The sequence below is a fragment of the Centropristis striata genome, chromosome 4 (assembly GCF_030273125.1).
Source record: "Centropristis striata isolate RG_2023a ecotype Rhode Island chromosome 4, C.striata_1.0, whole genome shotgun sequence".
Classification (NCBI taxonomy): Eukaryota; Metazoa; Chordata; class Actinopteri; order Perciformes; family Serranidae; genus Centropristis; species Centropristis striata.
In genome coordinates, this window is record NC_081520.1 from 2,051,911 (window position 1) to 2,079,333 (window position 27,423).

A 27,423-nucleotide genomic window follows, 5' to 3' on the forward strand; every position below is an offset into this window, starting at 1 on the left:
TATAACAGTATAAATAGAAATACAAAAGGTTTGAAGCAATTAAAAAATAACCACTTATTGTTTTCAGTGCAAGAACAGCAGACCAAAATTAATTGCAAGAAGTAATTTTGTGCATTTTTACAATGCACTTTTAAGATTTCATGCTCAAATGCATGTAGTTGTACTGAGGGCCACTTCAAATGAGGGTGCGGGCCGTATGTGGCCCCCGGGCCTCCAGTTGCCCATCCCTGTGTTATAACATGAAAATATCATTATCATAAAATGACGTGATAATTTCACGTTATAATGTTATAACGGTCTATTTGCAGCGCGTTTGCTAGACGCTTGTGTTGTCAAATTGATGAAGCCGTTTTCTCAATTTGCTTGTGTTTTGTGTATTTGCATGTGTTTTCTTAAGTTGCAGCGCTGTGAGCTCTCAGGGCCACCGTAGAAATGTGACATTTGGAAATCACTGATAATAAAACATTAATTAAACACACTGGAAGAGACATTAAGCAGTGCACTGCAAAAAAAGAACAGTTGGGTGAACTCAAAATTTCAAGGCAACAAACTTCGATAAAATTTTAAATTGGACAATTAAACTAAATATTTCAAGTTTTGTTTTTGAGTCTGCTCAACTCTGAATTCAGATTTTTGTCAACTCAACTGTAAGTTGTACTAAATTTCAATTTTACATTGTAATAACTTTTAATCCTTACTTCTGCTAAATTCTGCAATGTGCTGAATTGGCACGATTGTAACGCCGCTATGAAATGTTAGCTAATGTTGCAACCACAATTTTGAGTTAGCATTGATACGCTAATGGCTACTCTTGTAGCTGTAACAAGCAGTGCCGCTAGCATCAGTTAGCCGCTAGCATCAATTAGCCGCTAGCTTTCGCTAATGACCAAATTTCACCGCTTTCCCGCATTTCCCAACAAAGAAATAAGAGTTATCAGAACTATTGTCCCTTGTTGTGAACCCCAACTTAAAGATATAAGTAACAACAACTCACCAACTTGTTATTGAGCAGACAACTGGCTTCCTTTGTTGTGCTAACTTACATTATTGCCCTAAATGTCAATAATTTATATTTCCAAGTTTTACCAACTTAAATCACTGTTTTAGGCCAAAAAATACAAGTTGGCTTTTTTTGCAGTGTGTAGATGGAGAGCATTGAGTGTGAGGTTTACTCTCATATTTCTGTCTTGTTTCGTGCTGAAAACTGTGTCTGTTTGTCTCGCAAAAGGTGTGTTGTCCACTTCCACACTGTCCTCATGATGTCATTCAGCCCACAAGTCTGGACAGTGATAAGAGTTTATCTCTGTCTCTCACTTCTTCCTGTAAAACTATATGACATATGACTGACATCAGCCAACTTCCCTCATTGTGTCTGTGTTGTAATTACGGTTTGACCTCTTTGTCTTGGGTTGTGCTTGTCTGTGTGTGTGTTCGTGTGTGTGTGTGTGTGTGTGTGTGTGTGTGTGTGTGTGCAGTGCTATATACCCCAGACTGAGAAAGACCTTTGCTCAGTCAGGCAGCTGCCGGAAGGTAACTGATTTACAGCGTCCGACGGGACCTTTTTGAGAATACACAGTCTCACTCCACCCACCTAAGGGCAGCCTCACAATGGCGCCTAAAAATAGAGAGTGAAGCAAGTGCTAAATAAAGGGAGAGCAGGGGAAGAAAAGGCCATCAGACAGACTCAACACACAGATGCATAGATTGAAAGACTTCATACACTGTGAAAAATAATCTGTTTAATTTACGGTAAAATGAGTGGGTTTTCTACTGTAAATTTAAATGTGAATATCAGCAAAAACTGTAATTTAGACTGAATTATCCTGCTATTTTTAGGGTAATTGTGTCTTTGTGACATCATGGTACACTACTGGTCAAAAGTTTTAGAACACACCAACTTTTCCAGAATTTAATTGAAAATGATGCAGTTTAATGTCTCAGTGTACTCTGAAGTTAATGCACATTTGCAACATTTAAAATTCTTTATTGAGCACGATAGTGTTTTGAAAGTAAAAAAAAAGATTCAAAATCACATTTTATGTTGGACTAAAGGACTAAAAAAGAAACAAAATGACCAAAAAAAGACACAAAATGACAAAAAAGACACCAAAAGACACAAAATGACTAAAAAAAGAAACAAAATGACAGACATGAAAAGAAAAATTTACGAATTTCACCGCTTTCCTGCATTTCCCAACAAAGAAATAAGAGTTATCAGAACTATTGTCCCTTGTTGTGAACCCCAACTTAAAGATATAAGTAACAACAACTCACCAACTTGTTTTTGAGCAGACAACTGGCTTCCTTTGTTGTGCTAACTTACATTATTGCCCTAAATGTCAATAATTTACCAACTTAAATCACTGTTTTAGGCCAAAAAACTAAAAAAGTTGGCTTTTTTTGCAGTGTGTGTGTGTGATGGAGGGTTATAAACATCCCACTGTGCTAATGAGTGGGTGTGTATTGTTTTTAGAAATGGACAGACAGTGCTCTTTTGTTTACGGTGAGGCAGTGATGACGCATGGTCAAACGTAACGGCCCTTCAGAGGAGTACATGAACAGTACCCTGGTGCATTCCTGCTGCATGTTTTCAGCTCATTAATCGTCTTTACTTGACTTGGAGATTACGTGAGATCCGTCTCAGTGGACCAGTTTTTCAGTTGTTGACCTCTTGTGCAAAAGTAGATGTAAATTAGTTTAGTCATACAAATTTTCCTTTTTATTGCATCAGCTAGGCTCGGGTGGTGCCTCCATTTTCATAACGTCATACCTTAATTCAGTCTGACCTCTTCAGGGGCAAACTTTCAAAATAAAATGACAAAAAGCACCACAGAATAACCTTGTTTGCTGGCTCACCTTGATCACCTCACACACAGTGATTGTGTCAGCATTTGCTTGTGTTTATTAAGGATCATTTTATATAAAATAAAATGCTAAGAATAGCGACGGACATGCAACCAATCAGAAAACAGTATGCTAAAACTCAGTATATTAACCCATTTATGCCCGCAAGTGAATGTCCATTGGCTTGGAAAAAAAAACAGTTAAATGTGCCCAAAGCCAAATTTTGTATGATTAAAAAAAAAATACTACAAGGAGCGCAATCAATGCATATGCACATATATATATAATGGGAAAAAAGAAAAGAAAACAGTCAACTAACAACTTGTTAGCATGTCTGCTCATTTTTATGAGTGTGTTTTATGGTGTGACATAAACAATTCACAGCTCTACTGTTATTACCCAAACTATGCCTGCAACAGATTTTAAGACTAGACAAAACAGAACAAATGTGGCATTTCTTATTATCATACTGAGGCCCCGTTTACACGAGGACGCTTGCGGGTAAAAACGACAAAATATTTTATCGGAAGTGCCTTTCGTTTTTGGGGCTTAAAAACGCAAAAATCTGAAACCACCTTCCAAAGTGGAAAAGTTGAATCCGCTCCAGGTCAGCTTTTATAGTACAATATTTGGCGGGCCAGAGTTTGACACCCCTGGCAAACAGGGTGGGATCATTAAGTCACAGGTACAGTAAGAAGACAATGGTGTGTCTCTCTTCAGGACATTTGCTTTATGATTCAACCCTCCGGGGTGTGACTGTGACAAACCACCTGTTTACAATCGGAGCTCTCAGCTCCTTTATGGCCTGAAGGTTGTAAGAAAAGAAAGGATATTTATGAGACTGCTAAGGAGTGAAAGCATGCTTCCCTCAGGCTGACTGACCCACATGACCACTGCAGGAGAAATAAAGGCCGGGGCATATTGGCAGACAAGGTGAGGGAGCAAGAGAGAGAGAGAGAGAGGGAGAGAGGGAGTTTTTAGGATTGAGCATTCCTCACATTCCTGCAGCAGAGGATGGGTGGAGAGGAGGAAGGGTGTGCATGTGGGACAGAGAAAGTCATATCAAAGTTAGATTCTCTCTGTGGTGTTTATGCAGTGATAAGAGTGACGGGAATTTGGGGGAGGCTCTGAGACAACCGTAGTGTGTTTGGTCAGCCGGAGTGTGTGAGCACTACTCTAATCCCTTCAGCGTAAGAAACCACACTAGATAAGCATGGTGCTCTGAGCTGACGTCACCGTCCACTACTCTGTGCATTGTGCTGGGAATGCTTTCCCCACTGCTATTATCCTCTCAGAAACAACCCCAATTTAGTGAATGGCTTTAGTTGCATGCAAACATGGTGCAGTAGTCATCACAGGCTCCTTAACCCTCAGAGTCCCAAGCTGGTTCAGGGCGTTTTTACATTACATTACATTACATTACATGTCATTTAGCAGACGCTTTTGTCCAAAGCGACTTAGACCTACATTTGTAAACTTGATTTGTACTGTGGTGTGCTTTTATGAAATTTTGTACTTGAATGGGTGGTGTGTGAAGTACAGTTATTGCTGTAGGCTATTTTATATTTGTCTATCTTTGAAATGTTTTTCTTTATTGTTTTACTATTTATTCTGTTTGTTTTGAGACATGTCTATGGTGAAACCAAAGAGGAATTTCCACTCAGTGGATAATAAAGTTTTCATATTCGTATTCGTACAATAAGTGCATTCAACCTGAAGGTACTAGACATAGACCATAGGAATCAAGTAAACATAACTTTAAGAGCTAACTGTCATCGCTAAAGGAGTGCTATATGTTAAAAAAGGAAAAGAAGAGAAAAGAATAAGAGCTTTTTTTTATTTTTATATATATGTTAGGTGACCATGACTTAACTTAACTTAAGTTAACTTTTACTCTTTTGCCTCTTTTGCCTGGTTTTTAACTGCAATATATAAGAAGTCCTGCAGCTCTTTTCACTCCAAAAAATAACTCATTGGATGAACTCAATTCAATTATGGGCAGAATTTCCATCCAACAAATATATGTAGCCCAAACTCAAAACAAGCGCATCGATGCAATATAATGTATTTGAGTTAATGTAGCTCACTTTTTTTACATTTGGTCGAACTCAAATTAAAAACATGTATGTATTGTATTTAAAGAAATTGTGTTCGTTCAACCTAAAAACATAGAATTGGACAACTGAAAGTCATTCTTGTTGGGTTGAAGGGAAGGACAGGGGAGTCAATTAATACATTTTAGGTTACACTTCTTAAACTACTTTTGATTTGATTTTAATTGGTATATTTTCATTAGACAAACAATACATTAATGTGTCACATCTAAGAAGGGCTTGAATCATTTTTTTGAGTCTAGAATCAGCACACACTTGGCTAGAAGTGTGAACAACTCAACGCAGAATAACATATAATTATAATGACATAAATCATAAAAACAAAAGAAAAAAACCCAAGTTGAATTTCTCGGATTAATTTATTTTAATTTTATTTTTTGAATGGAATGGAATTTTTCAAGTGTTCACAATATTGAAAAGTAAATATTGTCTCCACATGCTATACATATTGAACTATTTACATTTTTACAACCTCTACTCCTCTCCTCTCTGCTCTGTGTAAACAGCCTCTCCTGTCCTCTCCTCTCTGCTCTGTGTAAACAGCCTCTCCTGTCCTCTCCTCTCTGCTCTGTGTAAAAAGACTTCAGAATGTAATGTTTTTAACAGGATCTAGTAATCTTAAACTGTTTATTTTAGGCAATTTTAAATGAGATATGTAAATGAAAGTGATTTTGACAGAAATATCACTATTTTAAGCTTTGTTTTGGTTACTTTTTCTCACAGAAAGGTTTGTAACCTATGATCCGTTAAAGGACCGTCAAATTTTGACTGTTCAAATTTCAATAATAATGCCTGTTTTTGCTTTTTTTTTTTCCAATGGTAAAGGGTATATTTTTGTGGTCTCCTCAAGAAAAGTATGTTTCAAAGGTAAATTCTTTTTAATATTTAAATAAAGAACAGCTTTAAGACAGCTTATTTTATTCTTCATTGAATTATGTAAGTAAACTCGAAGAACTAACTTTAAATAAAGTTTGCAACTGAGTGTTTGGGTACGTCTCTAAACAGTTAATCCATTATGGCTCATTAACCCATTGACGCCTAAAACGCCTGTAAAACCTCTGGGCGATTTTAAAATAAGCCCCTAAAACTTGAAGTTTTTCTGGAAATTCAACAGAAGTGTCAACACTTCTACTAAATAATAAATTTTTCAGCCTCTGTAGCAGATAGAAATGAAATTCAAGAAGTATTTGAGAGCTTATACAAATACTACAAAACGACATATCCGCTTTCTAGGCGTCAATGGGATAAAACGTCTGAACTCTTGCACTTCTGCTGTATGTAATGATATGTCGTAGTAGATATTTATACTTCCCCATGTCAGCTTTTCAAATGCAGGATTTAAAAAATAACTTTTTACTTACACAGGCTGCATTAAAGAGAAGCTCATATGCACTTTTCTAAAGAAACATAGACTTTTTTAGCCATTTTCATGTGTTAAGCTATTGTCTGTTAATGGGGAAATAGAAGAATATTCTGACTGGACTTTAGGAATGTTTCATTACTGGGAAATCACAAAAAGCTTCAGGCTTCAGAGAAGTCAATTCACGGATCTGTCACGGTCAGTTTCTTACTATCTATTATTAAATCACATTTTTTCAGCTCAAAACCCATTGACATCAGAGTGCAGTTGTTTCCAGAAAACTGTGGCCGAGCTAACTTTGGGGTTGGCCCTCGAGCAAAAAACGTCATCACCAAACCGCTCTAAATCCTCCGTCTGTCTTACTGCCTCACAAAAACACTGTCACACACACACACACACACACACACACACACACACACACTTGCTGTGGATCATGTGATGCTTTGAGCTGAATCCAATTGGGGAGTTAAACATTGACTGTCTCTGCCCTGAGATTGTATCATAGTGTTAAACATTGAACTTCCTGGAACTTGTCATCCCACATTTGGTTTTTTACTGTAGTTATGTGCATGTAATAACTTTCATAATCCCTTTTCTCAGAAGAACAGGGTTCAAGAGAACTTTCTAGAAAGAGGTGAAACTCTCAGTGTATAAATATCGCTGTGACCCACTCACACTCACTCACTCACTCACTCACTCACTGGCCACAGAAGTTTTTGTGAGCCTTTCTGTGTCACACCCTGGTAAACAAGATAGAACATCTTAACCACAGGGGAAAACAGGAAGTTTACTGGCCTCAATCAGAGCTTGTGCATTGCGTGTCATCAATGTGCATGGCGTCACTGTGTGTTTTTGCCCCCGCGGTATATTTGTTTACCCGATAGTTCAAGTCACGTCTTGCTTTCCATAGCTGGAGCTCTTTGAACTTGAGGCAGATGGAGTGATGGAGAGGCCTATGGACGGCCTCGGGCACTTTGTCTGCACGTACAGAGGTCATGAGCCTTTGTTCTGGTTTTTTCATCTTTGGATTTTATGTTTTACAAGGTAGCACTGTTGAGAAGCCTGACGCACCCGCAGCCATTACTGAATGAAGCCATAATGATTAGACTACAAGTTGTGTTTTAAGTTATTCTGTCATAGTCGTTATTATTTAGAAGATATAAGTGAATACCTGACATAAATGGTTAACCCTCTGAAAATATTTTTTAAATGGAATGGAACTGTTTACAATATTGGAAAGTAAATATTGTCCATCTGCTATAATGTACATATTGAATTACAGTCATAGAAAAAAATATTATTATTATTAAGTGTCGCTGAGGAGCAGAATTTAATGTTTTTAACAGGATCCAGTAATCTTAAACTGTTTATTTTAGGCAATTTTAAATGAGATATGTAAATTAAAGTGATTTTGACAGAAATATCACAATTTTAAGCTTTGTTTAGGTTACTTTTTCTCACAGAAACGTTTGTAACCTACGATCCGTTAAAGGACCGTCACATTTTGACCGTTGAAATTACAAAAGGCCATCATGTGAGCTCAGAATGTTGTGCAAAATGCTTTTCGGCCATCATTCAACACCATCAAGGGGAGACATTTGGTTGAACACTGAATTGGCGACACTAATCTTGATGGCCATCCCTCAAATGGTGATGGATAAATCTTATTGTGCTGCTGAGAAGATGTGTGTGAAGTAGGGCTGGGCGGTATGGCCCTAAAAGAATATCACGATATTGCAGACTATTTTTGCGATAACGATATTCTTGACGATATTAGGAAATACTTAAAAAGATAGAAAATATGGGTTTTTTTTTGTAGTCTGTATAAATAATTACAAATCTAAAAAATGTAGTTTGAAGTGCAAATCTCAACAGTTGCCAAATACAGAAAAATTTACTCTTGACTCTTAAGTATGAGCAAATAATAAAAATAACCATTTACGGGTTTCTGGGGCATATTTTAATGACATTTTGTAAAGGAGAATAAAGGTTCTTGTATGTTTTATTTAAGGCATCTTATTTTGACAGTCTTCTTGTAAATTCTGTGGTGGATTCTCTTAACACACTGTGCTCTTATTTTGAAAGCTGCATGTGTTAAGCTACAGGGAGTAAGTAGCTTTTTGTGATTTAAAACAACTTTAACCACTACATCAAGAAGTAAGAACGTTGCCAATATCATGATATGCATTTTTTTTAACCATAAAAAAAATATACCGATATCGTGAACGATACGATATGCCACACCCCTAGTGTGAAGCATCCATTTTCTTGAACACAAAACACAAGCACAAGCTAGTTTTCTATCATACATGACGACCACTTTAGGCTGTCAAAATCGACGGTTGTTACATGCAATACTTGTGGTTAGTTTTCTTCTCAGAACTGAAACACATGACCACAAATGGAAAAGGTGAATCATGCCTTGTTGTTTTCCATGCATGGTGTTCAAATTATGCTGCTGTGATACATCTGCTTGTTGTTTCAAAAGTTGACTGTTTTCAGTCTTTCCAGAATTAAAAAACAATGCTTTCCAGATGAATATTCTCGTGGAGGCAATATGCTTTCTCAGTCATTTCTAAAATTATCTCCAAAGTGACTTTGAGTAGAAGGGAAATGATTAGGTATCAGAAAGAGGAGCTGGTAAGAACAGAGGGCCGGGGTCAGGGGGGCCGCTCCGAGCTCTGTACTGTCTGTTGTCTTATCTTGAATGATAGGGAGCTGGGGCCTCCAGGGGTCTGGAGCTTACATCAGGTGATGCAGACTCAGTGTTCAGGGAGTCTCTCACTTATAGAGCCAACCCTGTCTGCTTGGTTCCCAGAGCAAGTCAATGTTAAATCATTCACTTTATACCAACACTGCAAAAAAGCCAACTTGTATTTTTTGGCCTAAAACAGTGATTTAAGTTGGTAAAACTTGGAAATATAAATTATTGACATTTAGGGCAATAATGTAAGTTAGCACAACAAAGGAAGCCAGTTGTCTGCTCAAAAACAAGTTGGTGAGTTGTTGTTACTTATATCTTTAAGTTGGGGTTCACAACAAGGGACAATAGTTCTGATAACTCTTATTTCTTTGTTGTGAAATGCAGGAAAGTGGTGAAATTCGGTCATTAGCGAAAGCTAGCGGCTAACTGATGCTAGCGGCTGACTGATGCTAGCGGCTAACTGATGCTAGCAGCTAACTGATGCTAGCGGCGCTGCTTGTTACAGCTACAAGAGTAGCCATTAGCGTATCAATGCTAACTCAAAATTGTGGTCACAACATTAGCTAACATTTCATAGCGGCGTTACAATCGTGCCAATTCAGCACATTGCAGAAGTTAGCAGAAGTAAGGATTAAAAGTTAATACAATGTAAAATTATAAGTTAGTACAACTACAATTCAGAGTTGAGCAAACTCAAAAACAAAACTTAAAATGTTTAGTTTAATTGTCCAACTTAAAATTTTATCGAAGTTTGTTGCCTTGAAATTTTGAGTTCATCCAACTTTTCTTTTTTTGCAGTGTATTTATTATCTTAATCTTTATCATTCTGCCCCATTTTTATCGATAATTTGGGAGTTGGGGCAGTGGATTTTTAGGGGGAGATAGCAGGTCAAAAATAAATGCCACATAGAAGTGGTGACATCATCTGAAAGCTGGAGATCTGAAGATTAAATTCACCTCTAATAAAAATGACTTGACACCAAGACCCTTGGAACGTGTGCAGAAATATTCTTATGCAATAGGCGAAAATATTGCATTCTAAAAACAACGTGGTTTTTACCTGTCAACTTCTTTTTACATGCAGAATGAACACTTGCATAAACAGCTCCAAGACAGGTGGTGGTTTCCCCTCCTCCTCCTCCTCCTCCTCCTCCTCCTCCTCGTCCTCCTCCCATAACGGTTAATTTGTCCTCTCGTCCTCCAGATGCAGTATCCCAGCCGCTATCCAGACACCCCCAGCAAGGAGCAGAGGCACAGGAAATAAGAGACTTTAGGAAACAGCAGGTAAAACCTCAGTGTGTGTGTGTGAGAGAGAGAGAGAGAGAGAGCATGCTGTATCTTGTAATTATCTTGACCTACTTTACCTGTGATGCTGCTGCTGTGTGTGTGTGTGTGTGTGTGTGTGTGTGTGTGTGTGTGTGTGTGTGTGTGGGAGAGGAGGAATGGAGCGCTGACTTGGCTGGAATCTGGAAGAGTAGGCCTCGTCCTGACAGGCGGGGAATGCGTGGAAGTCAGCCAGCAGGCTTTATTTTCATGTCAGACCACCTCAGTCCACTCTCTCTGCATCATTTGTGATGTTCTGGATCCTCCTAACTGGCTCAATGACTGTGGAACTTGTCCGGACAGTACAACATAATAGGTGCTGAGCCGTTTTCTGTTTTCAACGCGTCACTACAGCTCATGCGTTGCATAAAAATGATCAGAATCTTCTTCTTGCCTTTCTTGTCTCTTGTACCGGTCCACATGTCTTCCATCTGATCTGAGTTGTTATACCCAAGTTGCTGTGTCCAGACTTTGGGCTGTTTTATTTAACAGTGTGTCCTGAGTACAGTAAAATAATTGTGCCCTAATACTGTACGTACTGTGGTCGATCATGTGGAATTTTTAATCGATTTATGTATTGATTGTAATTTTATCTCTGACTGCGTATCAGTATCACTGAACTGAAACACGCCGATCGTTCAGTTCTGTGGCCGTACGTAAATAAGCCAATGAGCTGAGAATTAAGTTGGATAAAGCTACAATTTGCAAACTGAAAGTTGCAATAACAATTATAAAACACACAGAAATACAAAAGTATTAATTTGAGCAAAACTGTCTTTACATTTACATTTACATTTAGTCATTTAGCAGACGCTTTTATCCAAAGTGACTTACAGGAAGAGTAAAAGCAAACAATCAAGGTATAGTGCAATAAGAGCTATTAGTGCATCAATAAATGCTAGTGACAATTCTTTGAGGAGTAGAGTTGTCGTGTGTTGCTAGGAGAGAAGATGCTCTCTGAAGGTCTTCAGGGGGTTTTTAAAGGTAGAGAGGGACGCCCCTGCTCTGGTAGGAACTGCTAGTGGTTCCACCAGCAGGGAACAAGAAATGCAAAGAGTCTGGATTGCCTTGGACCAACGGGGGGCAGAGCCAGGCGCCGTTCATTGGAAGAGCGCAGCGGTCGTGAGGTAGCATATGTCTGAATCAGGTTCAGGTAGGTAGGAGCAGTACCGGAGACAACTTTGTAGGCCAGCATTAGAGATCTGAATGATGCAGGCTGCAGCAGGTAGCCAGTGGAGCTGGATGAGCAGCGGAGTGACATGTGACCTTTTTGGCTGGTTGTAGACCAGGAGCACCGCCGCGTTCTGGATCATCTGAAGCGGTTTTACTGAGCAGGCTGGCAGCCTGTCAGGAGGTTTACAGTAGTCAAGTGTTGAGATGACAACAGCTTGTGTCAGGAGTTGAGTGGCATGTTGAGTTAGGTAAGGTCTGATTTTTCTGATGTTGTAAAGTGCAAAGCGGCATGACCGGGTAACTGAGGCGACGTGACTGGAAAAGGTGAGTTGGTCATCAATCATCAGCCCTAAGTTTCGCACCACCTGGTGGGGGCAAGACACAGGGAGTCAATCTTGATGTTGATGTTGTGGTGTATTGTGGGTTTAGCAGGGAGGACCAGCACTTCAGTTTTTGAAAGGTTCAGCTGGAGGTGATGTGCCTTCATCCAAGTGGCTATGTCTGAGAGGCAGTCAGAGACCCGAGCAGAGACCGATGGGTCATCAGGAGGAAATGACAGATAGAGCTGAGTGTCATCTGCATAGCAGTAATAGGAAAGTCTTACTGTATCAAATCTTGCTAGCATGAATTACTGAGTTTAATTTGATCCAAAACTTATTTAAACACAAATAACATTTAAATATGAAGATTACTGTGAAAACTAACCTCATGGCAACAGGCTTTTGCATAATACTGTATATATATCTTTTATTTTGCCCATGTATGCATGCAGTGATAAAAAAAATACACAGATCAATTAAGAATTCCATGTGATCGACCAAATTCTTAACATTTAAGATGAATTATTCCCATCTCTAGTCAGTGCAGACGTTCCTCATTTGCCTTATGAGAAGCTATGTGATGATGTTGCTGTGGCATTAAACCTCCTCTGCTCTGAAGATCACCGGAGACAGAACATAGCGCGGGTAATTGGATCAGGCCTGTTTTTTCCACATTTGAGTAGGAGTGCAGGAAGAGAGCACAGGTGGGCTTCCTCTGAGCTGATTATTGGTGTTATTGGCCACCGGCACTGACTGACAGCAGGAAATGTGTTTTGTTATGCATATAGATGTCAGCTGCACCTGCACTGCCATATTAATACAGCACTACACCTGAGAGGAGGAGGCAGTGAGACCGTGTTTACTCTGGTTTTTAGTTTTATTCTTAGCTGGGCTTCCTCACCATGGCATGTGTGCCGGCTGCAGAACTTTCAGAGTCTTTGAGCCTGAATGGCTGAATCCACATGTCCAGCCACTGGATTTGGGGTCTGAGCCCTCATGGAGTCCATTCATACCAACTGTGTTGTGTTCATGTAATTGTAATTTATTTATTTCAAACAGGGACAGCGCACAATAAAACATTAATCTTGTACAACAAGAGAATATGCATTGTGGCTAGCAGGTTCTAGCAGATTGCTATTTTCCACCTGTAGTCCCTGGGCAGGTTGATCGAACAATACATAGAAAATGAGTATAAAAAAAGAAAATGATTAAGTAAAATTACAGAACAAGGCAAAGAGACAATATATAAAATAGATAAATAGAAACATTGAAGCAAGATTCAACAGGACAGGACAGACTGCCCCCCAACACACACACACAGACACACACACAATTCATAAATGTGTACACTCTTGTCTTGACAGTAGCCAATGCTTAGCAAGATGTGAGAAGGCATGGTAACTTCTACATGAAATAATCTAATAATAATATGGAAAATCACATTAATGCTTGTGAATAAGGATTGGACTCTATATATCAAGCATCACTTTGTAGACCTTCTTTTGTTGTTTTTCAGCCACATTAGCCATTACTTTGTTAAAACTCTACATTTTTCTCAGTCATGATGTGGTTGAATATTGTTTCTGACTTAGTCCTTAAAAGCAGCAGGGCTTCGAACCCAGCTCGGACCCTTTTCCTGCAGGTCTTCCCCTTTGATGCCTCTCTACCACTGTCAAATAAAGCCCAAAAAGCACCCAAAATGACCAAAAACAAAGCAAGGTGCATTATATGTTCTTTCTGAACTACACGTGATAGATAGAGATATATATTGGCTGACTGATCCATCAGTCTTGCTCTCGTTTCAAGTATTTGCATAATAATTAAGAGCAAATTCAATGCATCAGGTCAACCATTAGATATAAACGGGAAGAAACATTTTTCAGATTATTCTTGCAGCACATGAATGTAGCACAAATGCCCTACACTGTAAAAAAAAAAAAAAAAAAATACTGTATTATTATACAGGGGTTTTCTTGTATTCATGGTCATGTAAAAATGATCCTTTTTCCCTCTTGGTTTTCTTGATATTTACCAAAATCATTAACAAGAAAGCCATGGAAAATGGCTAGATATCAGCTCCTAAATTCAACTCTCATGAGCTGTCTTTGTTATCATTATATTTGTCCAAATAAATATATGTTTAGTTGTACCAGGAATTAAAATGAACAAGAATTTGAAGAAAACAATGGTCTAATATTTTTTACCATGACTGCATATGTAATATAATTGGACATTATAGATACTGGGGACATTTGATGGGACATTAATAAATATTACTTTTACAGTATTATTCAATTGCTTAATGATTTTTATGATAAATTACACTGAATTCTATGTAAAAAAAAAAAAAAAAAAACATACATATTGATTAATGTAAAATTAAGGCAACTTAAATTTTATGTATACAATTTTGTTTTTATAAAAAAGTAATTTACGGTTATTTAACGTTATTTATGTTTGCTGCCAAACTTTTTTCAATTTTTTTTTACAGTTTTTCTCACATTGTGCTGCTGCTTATCAAGTGCTGAATGGTTTGTTCATTACTTGTGACAACCAGGGCTGGAGCCATAAACTGGGTCAGTAGTACTGAGAGCGCCACAGTTCAGTATCTTAATGGTTAATTTCACATGTGCCATTCATCCAATCACTACATCTGCTCTAAAAAAAGGTCTGCTCGTCAGCTCGCTGGGCAACTACAGCCAAGGAGAGAAGCACTTCAATACATGTATACAGTACTATTTATATTATATTATCTATAACGTTAACGATCAATTCATCGATTAATCGCTGCATGCATACATGGGCAAAATAAAATGTATATAAACAGTTAGGGCTGGGCGATATGGCCCTAAAAGAATATCACGATACTGCAGGCTATTTTGGCGATAACGATATTCTTGACAATATTAGGAAATACTTAAAAAGATATAGAAAATATGATTTTTTTTAGTCTGAACTCTTGACTCTTGAGTATGAGCAAATAATAAAAATAACCATTGAGGGGTTCCGGGGGCATATTTTAATGACATTTTGTAAAGGAGAATAAAGGTTCTTGTATGTTTTATTTAAGGCATCTTATTTTGACAGTCTTCTTGTAATTTCTGTGGTGGATTCTCTTAACACACCGTGCTCTTATTTTGAAAGCTGCATGTGTTTAGCTACAGGGAGTAAGTAGCTTTTTGTGATTAAAACAACTTCAACCACTACAGCAAGAAGTAGGAATGTTGCCAATATCATGATATGCATTTTTTTAACCATAAAAAAAATATACCAATATTATTGTGAACGATACGATATGGCACACCCCTATAAACAGTACTATGCAAAAGCCTGTTTTAATAGTGGACGCTTTTTATTTTGAAAGGACGAAAAGAAACTACCTGTTGATTGTAAAACTAACTCAAGTGAGATTAAACTGTAAAGATAACGTCAAGGAGTTCAATGGTTTATGTTTTAGCCCCTGAAGAGGCATGAGGTTAGTTTTCACAGTAATCTTCATATTTAAATGTGTTCTTGATCAAATTAAACTCAGTAATTCATGCTAGCAAGATTTGATACAGTAAGCTAGTTTTGCTCAAATGAATCCTCTTGATTTTCTGTGTGTTTTATAATTGTTTTTACAACTTTCAGTTTGCAAACTGTAGCTTTATCCAATGTATCCATACTGGAGTATATGTATTAAAAAAACATAGCGATTAATAGATTAATTGAACATTATAGATAATGGTGTTGGCAGGTTTCATCCCTAGTCTCTACTGCTTTCAGTATTCACATCAAGCAGCATGTTGATAACTTTTCACTCACACAATCCTAGGAAACCCTGCCCTTTGGCTCATGTTTGGGTGGCATTCTCCTTATGGCAGCGACCTGGCTACCCGGGGGCATTACAGGGTATAATCAGAAGAGCCTGTGTTTTCAGCCGGACAATAGAACTCGCCCTGCTTCGCTTAACTAATTTTAGACGGAGAGCAAAGATTTACTCACATGTGCTGTAACAACAGATGTATTTGGGGATAACATTGGCTTGTGTGTGCTGTATTAATAGTTAAACAGAAAAGTATAATACTTAAACTGCGTTGTACCAAAGGACTACCTTAAGACCACCAGTTCCAACACTGCACGGAAATAGTAATATTATGAAAATATTTGAGACAGAAGTGATCTTGTGTCCAGAGATTCTTCTGTCCTTCCTGGTTCTGGAAGGACCCCTCTCAGTAATGGGCTGGTCACATTAATGCCTGTTTTATATCTACATCATGGCGTTGCTCCAGGAGGACACCAGTCATAATGTGTCATAATAACTCTACATAGGGACCTTAACACTTATATCCTCTAGATTCATTAAGTAAACATTCGTATGACATGCATTCAAGTATTTTAATGTATTTAGATTAATTTTTCATTAAATTGCAGTTGTTTTAAGATAAGTAATGCTACCTAGGACAGTTGCACCGGTGGACAAATGTCATGTTCAAAACAGAATATTTGCATAGTTGAAGAACGATACTCATTGTTTGCAGATGGATTAGATGTAGAAGAATGAACTGCATATTAAAACATTAATTTTAATGAAATATTATCAAATTTTTGTAATATTTGTCACTGGGAACACAAAAATTGAGCGTCACGTCAACCACCAAGTTGTGCTGTAACAACAGATGTATTAGTGGATAAGATTGGCTTGTGTGTGCTGTATATTAATAGTTAAACAGAACAGGGAGGCTGTGGCCGGGCCGTGTGTGTAGAGTGGAGCGGCCCAGACAGATGGATGCATGTATAAAGTGGAGAGGCGGACATCGGCGTGTCATTTACCGCCGCTAAGTGTTCCCAGCAAACCCAGTCACCCCTATAGCCAGATGACAGCCGGGGCCAAGAAAAGTCTCCCACTTCCAGGCTTGTGTGTGTCATTCAGTGCCAATGTGTGGCCCTTTTGTATATGAGGGAGATAAATGTTGGTTTGACAAGCTGCTGGGAGCCCAAAGCTGAAAAATGAGCAGTGTGTGTGTGTGGGAGCCGTCCCCGCTATATTCATGACAGCTCAGCGTTATTTTTATCCGTCCCTTTTCCCGTCTTAGCACTGTTTTTGGGATATAATCAGCAGCTGTGTGTGTGTGTGACATGCTGGGATTTAAAAAAAATCAATTCCCATTGTTGAAGAATCTCATTGATGTGAGTTGTGCTGCTGCCAGTGACCTTAAACAACCTCAATCAGCTCGTTGTTGCTGCTGGACTTGTCCGTCCCGATCCTCTGCTGTGGTTGTAAACCATCCTATAGTTCTGTCTCCATGCAGATTAGGACTGGTGGCAACTATTTATACATAAAATATCACTAATACGTTTCTGTTCTGATCCACACTGTTAAAACAAAACACAAAAACAAACGGCAAAAGTTGCCAAACACGTACCATAAAATAACTGTGAACCACTCTTATTAAACAACAGTTATTTTACAGATAATTTCTTTAAAAATCTGAATGATATACACTAAAAAAAATACAATGTGCAGTAGTTGTTTCAGTGCCAGGGTCACTTTCCTTTTGACTCTTTGCAAACTAGAGCTTTTCTGATATGCTCTGCATTGCCGATATTATTAAAAAAAAACAAAAAAAAAAACTCTTAAAAAATATGCATTGCATATAATGTGCTCTGATGTGAGAGCACGTTATGTTATGGTATGTTTCAGATGTCAGGCCGGAGAATGTAGTCGAGATAAATTATAGATGGTGAGGAAAAATCCTGACATAAGGCTGTGAGACGGGGTGTTTTATAGAAAACCTGCATATTAATTTGCAGAGTATGAAAAGAGCCTGTGTCAGAGTGGAGGGTTCAAAGACATGACACATGTGCATAAAAGTGTTAACCTTACACAGTCGTTGAGTAACAAACTAATCTCCAAACAGGATGTTGTGATTGTGACACACAGTAACCTGCTGATTAATGTGTTTTGATGCTCTGAATTAATGAGGAAATGAAACGGCACGTCTGTCTCTAAAAGAGGGAGGAGACACAGAGAAACTCCAAGTATGTTGAAGAAAACCTGCTCGCAAGAAGGTTAGGAGTCAGTTACCGCGGCAACCCAGCCAGAGCTCAGGTAGCCTCCCTTTCTGGGACGGAAAACCAAGAGTTTTTCCTCACTTCAAACAAGCTCAGAGTTTCCAGATAACCCGAGTTAGATCACCATTTTCTTCAGCATCTTCTTTAGAGGTTATATTGATTTTGTTTGATTTTGAAAAAAACACTGAATTAGAATAATCAATTAGTTTATTAAAAGACATTTTAAACCAAACAAGCCAAATAATTCCCTTCAGCTTCTCAGATGTGAATGTTTTCTATCTTATATCTTATATCTTTGGATTTTGGAGTGCTTGTCTGACAAAACAAACAGTTTGAAGATGTCACCTTGGCTTTTAGGGAATTGTTATGAGCATTTTATATTTTACCGTCGAGGAAATAATCTGTAGTTGCAGCTGGAATCAGGATTATTTTCTATATCATTGTCAAAGTAGAAAATGCAGTTTTATGTAGTGTGTAATGTAATGTGCAGGATTTCAACCCTCAATGGGAGACATTTTCATACACAGCCTCAGGAGTTCTTTTGCACCCTTCATTGTTTTTTTACAGGACAAATACCTTGAATTTTTTCCCGATACTGACTGCCAGTTGTTTAGTTTTTTTCTCAGTGTTTGTGATATCTGTTTGTAACATGGGACTGGACTGGTTAGTGTTGAGTGAAGACGTTCTGTAGATATAGTCATAAGATGTTAAATGGAAAAATGTTTACCTCAAGAAAAGAAAAACATGCCCACAACATGTTCACTCCCTCATGATAGCTGTTCATTGTTTCCTCTGTCAGAGTTTCCGAGGAAGGCGTCCTCTGTCCTTTTATAAAAAATAAAAAAAAGAGGAAGCTGTTGTGTCAAATGGAACAAAGGCTAATCCTCATGTCAGCTTCATAGAACAGCTGTTAGTTCACAATCTTCTCCGCATCAGAAGCATCCCAGCCACCTGCACATCTCCTGTGATCATATTATATATTTATATATATATATCCAAATAATCCTTTTTAAAGGGACGAAGTTGCCTGTAATATAGTATTAACAGTAGAGGTGTGAATCACACTGCAAAAAAAGAAAAGTTGGGTGAACTCAAAATTTCAAGGCAACAAACTTCGATAGAATTTTAAGTTGGACAATAAGTTGAATTCAGATTTTTGTCAACTCAACTGTAAATTGTACTAACTTATAATTTTACATTGTAATAACTTTTAATCCTTACTTCTGCTAACTTCTGCAATGTGCTGAATTGGCACGATTGTAACGCCACTATGAAATGTCAGCTAATGTTGCGACCACAATTTTGAGTTAGCATTGATACGCTAATGGCTACTCTAGTAGCTGTAACAAGCAGCGCCGCTAGCATCAGTTAGCTGCTAGCGTCAGTTAGCCGCTAGCTTTCGCTAATGACCGAATTTCACCGCTTTCCCGCATTTCACAACAAAGAAATAAGAGTTATCAGAACTATTGTCCCTTGTTTTGAACCCCAACTTAAAGATATAAGTAACAACAACTCACCAACTTGTTTTTGAGCAGACAACTGGCTTCCTTTGTTGTGCTAACTTACATTATTGCCCTAAATTAAAAGTTTTACTAAAGTTTTACCAGCTTAAATCACTGTTTTAGGCCAAAAATTACAAGTTGGCTTTTTTACAGTGCAGCGTATCGACCCCACGACACGATTTTATCCCGATACTTGAGTCACGATATGATTTATTGCGATTTTAAGCTTTTTGCAATTTGGTGAGTTAGGGGTGTTGAAAATAATTGTATAATCGATGCATCGCAATCCAGATGTGGATGATTCTGCATCAATGCAGTGACGGTCCATAATCGATAATCAGACAGAAATGTGGGTTATAGACTAGGCCTTATCTGAACACTAAATATCGATACTTGGCGGCCATGAATCGATAAAATATCACAATACCATGCAGTATTAATTTTCCCCCACCTCGATTTAAAAGTAGATGTTTTAGTTTGGTGACATCAGCTGTATTTATAGAAGAGTAGGACTTATTATTGTAAAACAAAACAAGTGGTCGTGTTTGTGGGTTTCCCCTTTGCATCATTTTAATTCACTATTCAACAGAATCAGATTGGCATGTCAAACTTTACATATGTGGCTTTTCCTTTCCCTGTCAGACTTCCTGGAGCCTGCAGTGTGTTTGCATGTATCAGAGCTTGCTTTGAATAGTAATATGTGGCTGTGATAAGAGTTTGCATACAGTTGCTTTTCAGTAAAGGTATGCTAAACACCAGCTATGTTTGGGCTCTTTGCTTGCGTGTCTTTCAGGAAGCTTGGTGTGTATTTACTGTAATATCAGCTGCTTATTTGCATTTGTGGAGGCATTGACCCCTGTGGCCTTGTTTGCGTGTGTGTGTGTGTGTGTGTGTGTGTGTGTGTGTGTGTGTGTGTGTGTGTGTGTGTGTGTGTATCGATGCTACTGAAGGTGTGAGTGTGCAACCTGAAGCTACAGATCTACAAAATACAGTAAGCCATGTGAGTGTGGTTGTTTATTGTAGGGGGGGTAATGTGTGACCAGCACCATGTGACCCTGTTGCCCCCCTGCAGCCTTTTTTACTAGAGCTCAGTGTGTGTGTGTGTGTGTGTGTGTGTGTGTTGGTCTGTGAGGCGGAGCTGGTAGGGCTTTGTGTGTGTGTGTGTGTGTGTGTGTGTGTGTGTGTGTGTGTGTGTGTGTGTGTGTAGAGAGGGCGGGGGGTCGGTTTTGAGGGTTAATGGGGGCAAGGGCAACACAAGGGCAGTGTTTGTGCAGGGCACGGGACTGTCCTCGCTGGCACGCACGTACACACACACAAACACACACTTGCCAAAAACAGAGGCCTATTGTGGAGGCCAGCCCAGTTCGGTCCACGCACTACAGTCACACATTGTATCTGCTCTCTTCTCTCATCTTTCTCTCTCGTTATCCATCACAAAATGACCACACATGTTGGTTTTTCTTCCTCTCTGTCACTTCCCTCCACTTGTTCTATATTCGTTGCATGACCTCACATTCAACCTTCACCTGTAGTGTGTGTGTGTGTGTGTTCTTCCTCCTACATAGTGAGGACCGGAACACATTTTTAACCAACAGAGTGAGAGCATTTTTGCAAAGTGAGGACATTTTGGCCGGTCCTCACAAAACTAACTAAAATCATAGTGAAAATGTCCTTTGTTTTCGTCTTGTGCAACTTTTTTCATACATAATAAAGATTGATAAACCAAAGGACATAAAGGCAAAATTTACTGTGACCTCTTTTAATCTCCCACCCAACAAATACCCCATTACAAAAAAAAATAAAACTAACGACTAAACTAAAACTATAGCATTTCAAAAAAATAAATACTAAACTAAAACTAACAAAGTCACTCGAAAACTCATTAAAACTAACTGAATTTGAAAACAAAAAAATCACAACAAAATTAAAACTAAAACTAATGAATAATTCAAAACTATTATAACCTTGCAAGGGAATTCACTATTCGGGTCCTCACAAAGATAGAAGTACAAGTGTGTGTGTGTGTGTGTGTGTGTGTGTGTGTGTGTGTGTACAGCTGTAAGAAACAAGAGAACATTTCTAGCTAACTTGTACATTTCTGCATTTTTCAGTTTTGTGTTTTTGTAGTATTCTTGAAGAATATAAATATAAATAAATGTCTGTATAATCACTATTATGAATGATCCTAACATGCATTTGCAGTATTAAGAACTGAGTGTTTGTGACAACTTTCCTGGAAAAAAATTAGCTCTTTGGTCCACTTGAAACAAACTCTTCTGGTTTTCTCTGATAGTCTTTGATTTCTGCTGGTGGGAACGCTCAAACAAAATCTGGTCCTCTAAAAAAAATGGGGTTCTGGGTTCTCTTCCAGGTGCAGCTGAGAACACAGCCCGAACCAAAACATAGAGCATTCTGGGTTGAATTTGGGCAGAAATGTGAGAATCAGCAGCAGCACGGTAGCGATGTGTGGCACACACAGAGAGGAAAGCTAATAAGATGAACTCATAATCCATTTTTATTATTATTATTCTCCAATTATCAACAATATGATCACAACTCTTTGACGCTCATCGTTGTGCTTTTGTTTTGCAATATTTTACTGTCGTGTAATGTAAGCTAACTGATGTTCTTTATAAGATGTTGCCATGGTTACTAATGCAACATTATTATTATCTCATAAACCCATTCACTCCTCACGCTCCCTTTATTCCTCACCTCTCCTCACCTTACTTTGTAATCCTCAGGTTAAAAAAAAAAAACACATTAGATGTTTCACTGCTGTCATGATGTGGTGTCTAGTAACTATCTGCCACTTTATTACCTCTTCTGTATGAAATGCGCTCAGCTATATAAGAACATGTTTGCCCTACAGCAGGAGTGCCAAACTCTGGCCCGCGGGCCAAATTTGGCAAGCCAATATCAAATTATTATCTTATTATTGTACTATAAAAGCTGACCCGCCGGTATTATACGGCACATTTACCGCTAATACTAGATTTATTATTGTTATTTTGTTTTTAAATGTATTAACCTGTTGAAAAACTTTATTTTGATATTTAAATCAGAAGGATGCAAATAGAAAAGAGGCATACGATTTTTATTTAATTTTTATTTAATAAATTAATTACATTGATGTGTTTTTTTATTTGAAATTTGATTTTGCATGTCTGCACTATTTAGTTATATATTGTATGTTTATAAGCGTTGCTGGTTCCATATTTAATGTTAAAGCAAAACATGTTTGGTATATATTAAAAGGTTTATTTGTTCAATGTTGGCCCGTGATTTTATTCAAGTTTTAAATTTTGGCCCATTGTGTACAGCAACAAAAAGAGTGCAACTCAAACTCCGAAAAGAAGAGTTAAAGAAGAGCCTGCACATCTAAACTTCATCTACTTCACAATTAGCTATCACAATTGGAATCCTGAATGGCATTCTGCTGTGCATGCTCTACTTTAACTCTCTGTCTGCTTTGTTAAACCTCTGAGGGTTTTCACATTGTGTGATTCTGGGAAACTGATGATTTCTCGGTGAAGTGAATGAAAACAGCACATTTAGCTCTTGTTGCTTTTTTTTACTCATTACACCATCCTCATGTTGATGCAAGTTCTGTATCCTAAATTAACCTGTGATTCTGTTCAGCACATGGAGCTTGAAGTGGCACATACATAGCAGACAATACTGCACAAACAAATGCAGACAAACCAGAAGGACTGAACTGAATTGCAGTGTCAGCCATCAGCAAATCTGTGTGATGAAGGTATAATTTGGCACCGTAGAGGGATTTGTCAACTGCTAGTCTAATCTCATAAACCGAGTCAGTTTGCCAGTGCAGAATATGTCTTTATGGGACCATATTTTGCTGTTGGAAGGATTCTGGTTTTTGATTGTTGTGATGTGAGTAGTATTGACCTGATTGTATGACAGACTGACTGTATGAGGATCTTAGGTGGCAGCAATCGCTTCAGGGTGTCGAGTCAGGACACTGTTGTAATGTTCACCTCAGTGCATTAATAAGAGGCAGAGTCCTTTTAATAAAGTTCTAACGGTTTTATCGGCACTTGGGTGAGTGTGTGGTTGCTGCAATACAAACACAACAATATAGACTGATTAGAAAATAAAGGATAACTTAGGCATAAAATGTACTGAGCTAGATATCTCTAACCAGCTAACATATGAAAAACAGCTCAAGATTAGTTATTCAAGTCAGCATTAATCAATTAAACCAAAATGAGCATTAAGCTACAGGCTTAGATGCAACATAAGTGACATTCACTGTCACTGATCAATTAGCATTCAGTATGCAATGTATGATCAACAGAAATTCACAATATAGGAACATAAACTTTCAGGCTATTGCCAGTTAGCGGATAGCTCCAAATCACTTATTAGCGGCTAATTGGTTGTCACATTTCACAAACTGACAGCAAAAACTACCGCTAAGTCATCAGAAGAAACTCATTAATCAACACAAACATCAACAGAATATAACACAGAAGTAACATCATAACTCACGGCTCAGTAGACGCACACACTGCAGATCGTTCAGCCGATGTTTGCTCTGAGCCGATCAGTGCGCATGCGGTGCATTCAAGGACCATTCAAGGACCTAAAACAGGGCTAAGAAACCTCTCTGGTTGCCAGACCCCTTGGCAGTTCGAAATTATATCGAGCGCGCAAGGCAGTCTGGGTATACCCAGGCTAGTTTCAACCTTCATGAAGGTAGCATTTATTGCAGGACTATTAGACAACATTAGTTTCAGTGACTCTGTTGTTGTTACAACACACACATTGGCGCTCATGCATCACACCATTCAGGACGAACCGTGTGTTCCAGGCAGGTTCAAACTAATGCTTCCTTTAAGTGAAACTTGTGAGGTCATGTTTTCGACATGGGAAGTTCAGGACGTAATACGCTTGGTCTTAAAGTGGTTTAAGTGGTTGCGAGACATCTGACTTGAAAGCAAATGAATGTTGCCTTGTTCTCTATTCGAAAGTGGTGAGTGATTGAGTTTTTGCTTTCTGTGCACTATTGAAATGAGCTCTGTTCACACCCAAGTCAGTTATGTCACTGCAGGTGTTTTCTATAAACAAACTCCCAGAGATGATCTTGGAGCTATAGGACAATATAACATATAACAGGCAAGTCCAAACAGACATAAAGGGCTGTGTGCTTGCTCCCACACAGGTTAGTCATGCCTGTCATATACAGTAGGGGAATTAGACTTTTTTTTTTATTTCCATCAATAAATGTCTGAAATGCATATTTGGAGATTCAGTTGTAATTGATTCACATAATAATTTAAGTGCACATTTGAGGATTAAACTGTTGTGGCATCACTCATAGGCCTGTAGTAGGGCTGGGCGATATATCGATATAAAAAATATATTGATATTTTTTTAAATGTGATATTGAATTAGACCATATCGCATATATCGATGTAGTTCAAATTTGCACTGTGATCCTTGCTCCACGCGAGGATGTAATGTTCGTTATTCTTTTCTCATATGAATATATTTATTTCAGAAAATGATTGTTTTATTTAATCGAACAACTGTTTGATGTTGTGCAATGAACACAAGACAATTCATATCATTTTTGCAAAAGTATCGCTATTATTCAGTTAGGGCTCTGCGATATGGCAAAAAATAAGGTCATCCGATCTCAATTATTATCACGATTTTTCTTTTTAAACAGACAGTTTTAAAGCATCTGTACTGAAATCTAAAGAAACAAGAGATTAGTTCTGCTAGCAGTGGCTGAACTGCTAATGCTACGTGTGCTGGCAGGCTGTGTGCAGACTCTGCTCACATTTTCATGATCTCCGCATAATCACTTGAGTGGTACTTCTTTAAATGATTAAACAGATTTTTTTGTTGTTAGAAAGCCCACGCTGTTAATGTTTCGTTAACTTGTTTATTGCACTAAGTTCTATTCAGTAATAACTTGTTTCTTTGTAAGTTTTCATATGTCCCATGCTCTTGAATGCACCATAGCCGTTCCGACATTATTGAATGCACCATACCTGTGTGTGAAGTGCCGTGCTGTGAATGTTAGTTTTCTCTCTGTACAGCGCTGGATAGATTGTAATTTCCTCTTTTCCAACATTCACCTGTTATTGCTCCAAGTCATGGCTGACATCTATTTCGCTGCGCTCAGCTCCGCGTTTAGCTCCACGTTCAGTCTTTCTGTTTACTTCTCCGGCAACTTACAAACAGAAGTGTAGCAGGAAAAGGTCGACTCTGATTGGCTGTAGTCACGCACATTTCCGACATGTTTAATCGAGTAAATATGCTCACAGCTGATCACCGTAATGGACCTGAAATAATCATATAATCGCCCATGCAGGCCATGCATTCATGCATATGCACACACAGTTACAACTTGCACAGAAGATGCAGATCCGACCATCCTACATATGTTTTTGTTTTTACAGCTGCAGTGCACACTACGACTTACAATCAGTTCATCTGTGCTGCCATTAGTGAGCCTTGTTGGAGGGATTATGCATTCTGCATTGTGCAGATTCATCGCTTCTCCACTCAGCTGATGTAGGTGCAGAAATGGATGGCAGGGAGTGCACATTAGATCCTCTAATGTCATTCAAACTTAATATAGTCACAGTGCAGACTTGCACTGTCACAATCTATCTGACAGAGTGACTCATCGTGATGTCACAGATGGAGGTACTTTAACGTCTTGGTGCACAGTTGTCACAAGAGATTGATGATGATGATGTGTGATCTTTTGTTCCTTGCCTATGATGTAACGATAAGGAATGTGGTGGACATCATTTGCGTCACAGTGGATTAATGGTCACTGATCACAGGTGAGTTGTGACATCTAAATGTTAATGCAGTAGGAAGAACTTGCTCAGCTCCAAATGTCTCGGTGGATTCATCATAATGTCGTACAGTAATCCATCTGCCATCTACCTAATAACAATGAGATGGCTGGGCAGGCCATCTGTATTGAATCTGAGTCAGCCTGGAACAGAGATAGCTGACATACTGATGAGACGGATGCTGGCATTCCTGAAGAAAAAGGAAAGATAGCTGAAAATATAGATAGGAGGGTACACCTGTATTCACACTTTCCACAAATGACATGAATTTTTGACATGTGCATTTCCCGGAAATTCAAACATAATGATAACAACAAAAATAGCTCATAAGAGTTTAATTTAAGAGCTGATATCTAGACATTTTCCATGGCTTTCTTGATGATAATCAAAATTATTATCAAATCAATAAAATGAACAAGAAATGATTTAGTATTTTGACAATAGTAGCCAGTTGCTCCTAAAACGCTTTATGAAGGTTCTGTTAGATTATATTTAAAATGCTCCTTTCATCCCAAGAGATGCTGATAATGGATTCTCTCTTATTCTCTCAGTGCATAAACAAACTTTGATGTACATGCGAGCGATGCATGCAAGATATTTATTTTCTCTGGACTCCAGCTGATAAGATCATGTTGACTTGACTAGAAAGCAGTAAACACTATTAAAAATAACTCTCCAGGAATGAAAATAAGCGCTCAACGAGTGATTCAGCTTACCATCAGCATGATTCTTTTTTTTTTTTATGAATGACTCGTAGGGACTTTTGGTCTGGTTGGTTGTTTGTCACTTATTTCCTGTCTAGTGTCATTGCTTCCTGTCTGAGAAGTGGGCATGTGCTACTGTGTCACTGGAAGTAGTTGGTATGATGGAGCGCTAGCTGTTAGCTGTCCGGATGTGGTTGATTTACACACACACACACACACACACACAAACCTTGCTTCACTCACACACACTCCCACTCAATCACTTCATTCACGCTTCCTCTCAGACACAGTATGCATGGAGACAGTCTGTTCTTTCGTGGCTGTGAGAATAGTTTTACAGGGGGTTTGGTTTCAAGACACTTCCCCCTTTAACATTTCCCAGCATGATGCATCCTTGTTTGCTGAAGGAAACAGCACTAAGATGATGATTTAATTCAGATGAAACTGATCCCTGCAGAGGAACGAAGGCATTGAAGTTGG

At 38.4% G+C, this 27,423-nt stretch overlaps 1 protein-coding gene across 1 annotated transcript in view; it reads left to right on the top strand.

Moving 5' to 3' along the window:
• The window catches only part of pik3cb (phosphatidylinositol-4,5-bisphosphate 3-kinase, catalytic subunit beta), a 117,320-nt gene that overhangs the window by 14,238 nt on the left and 75,659 nt on the right, over positions 1-27,423 (top strand). The window contains exon 2 of the mRNA XM_059332038.1: positions 10,227-10,306. The gene's annotated coding sequence lies outside the window, so the exon portion shown is untranslated. The remainder of the gene's footprint in view (positions 1-10,226; positions 10,307-27,423) is intronic.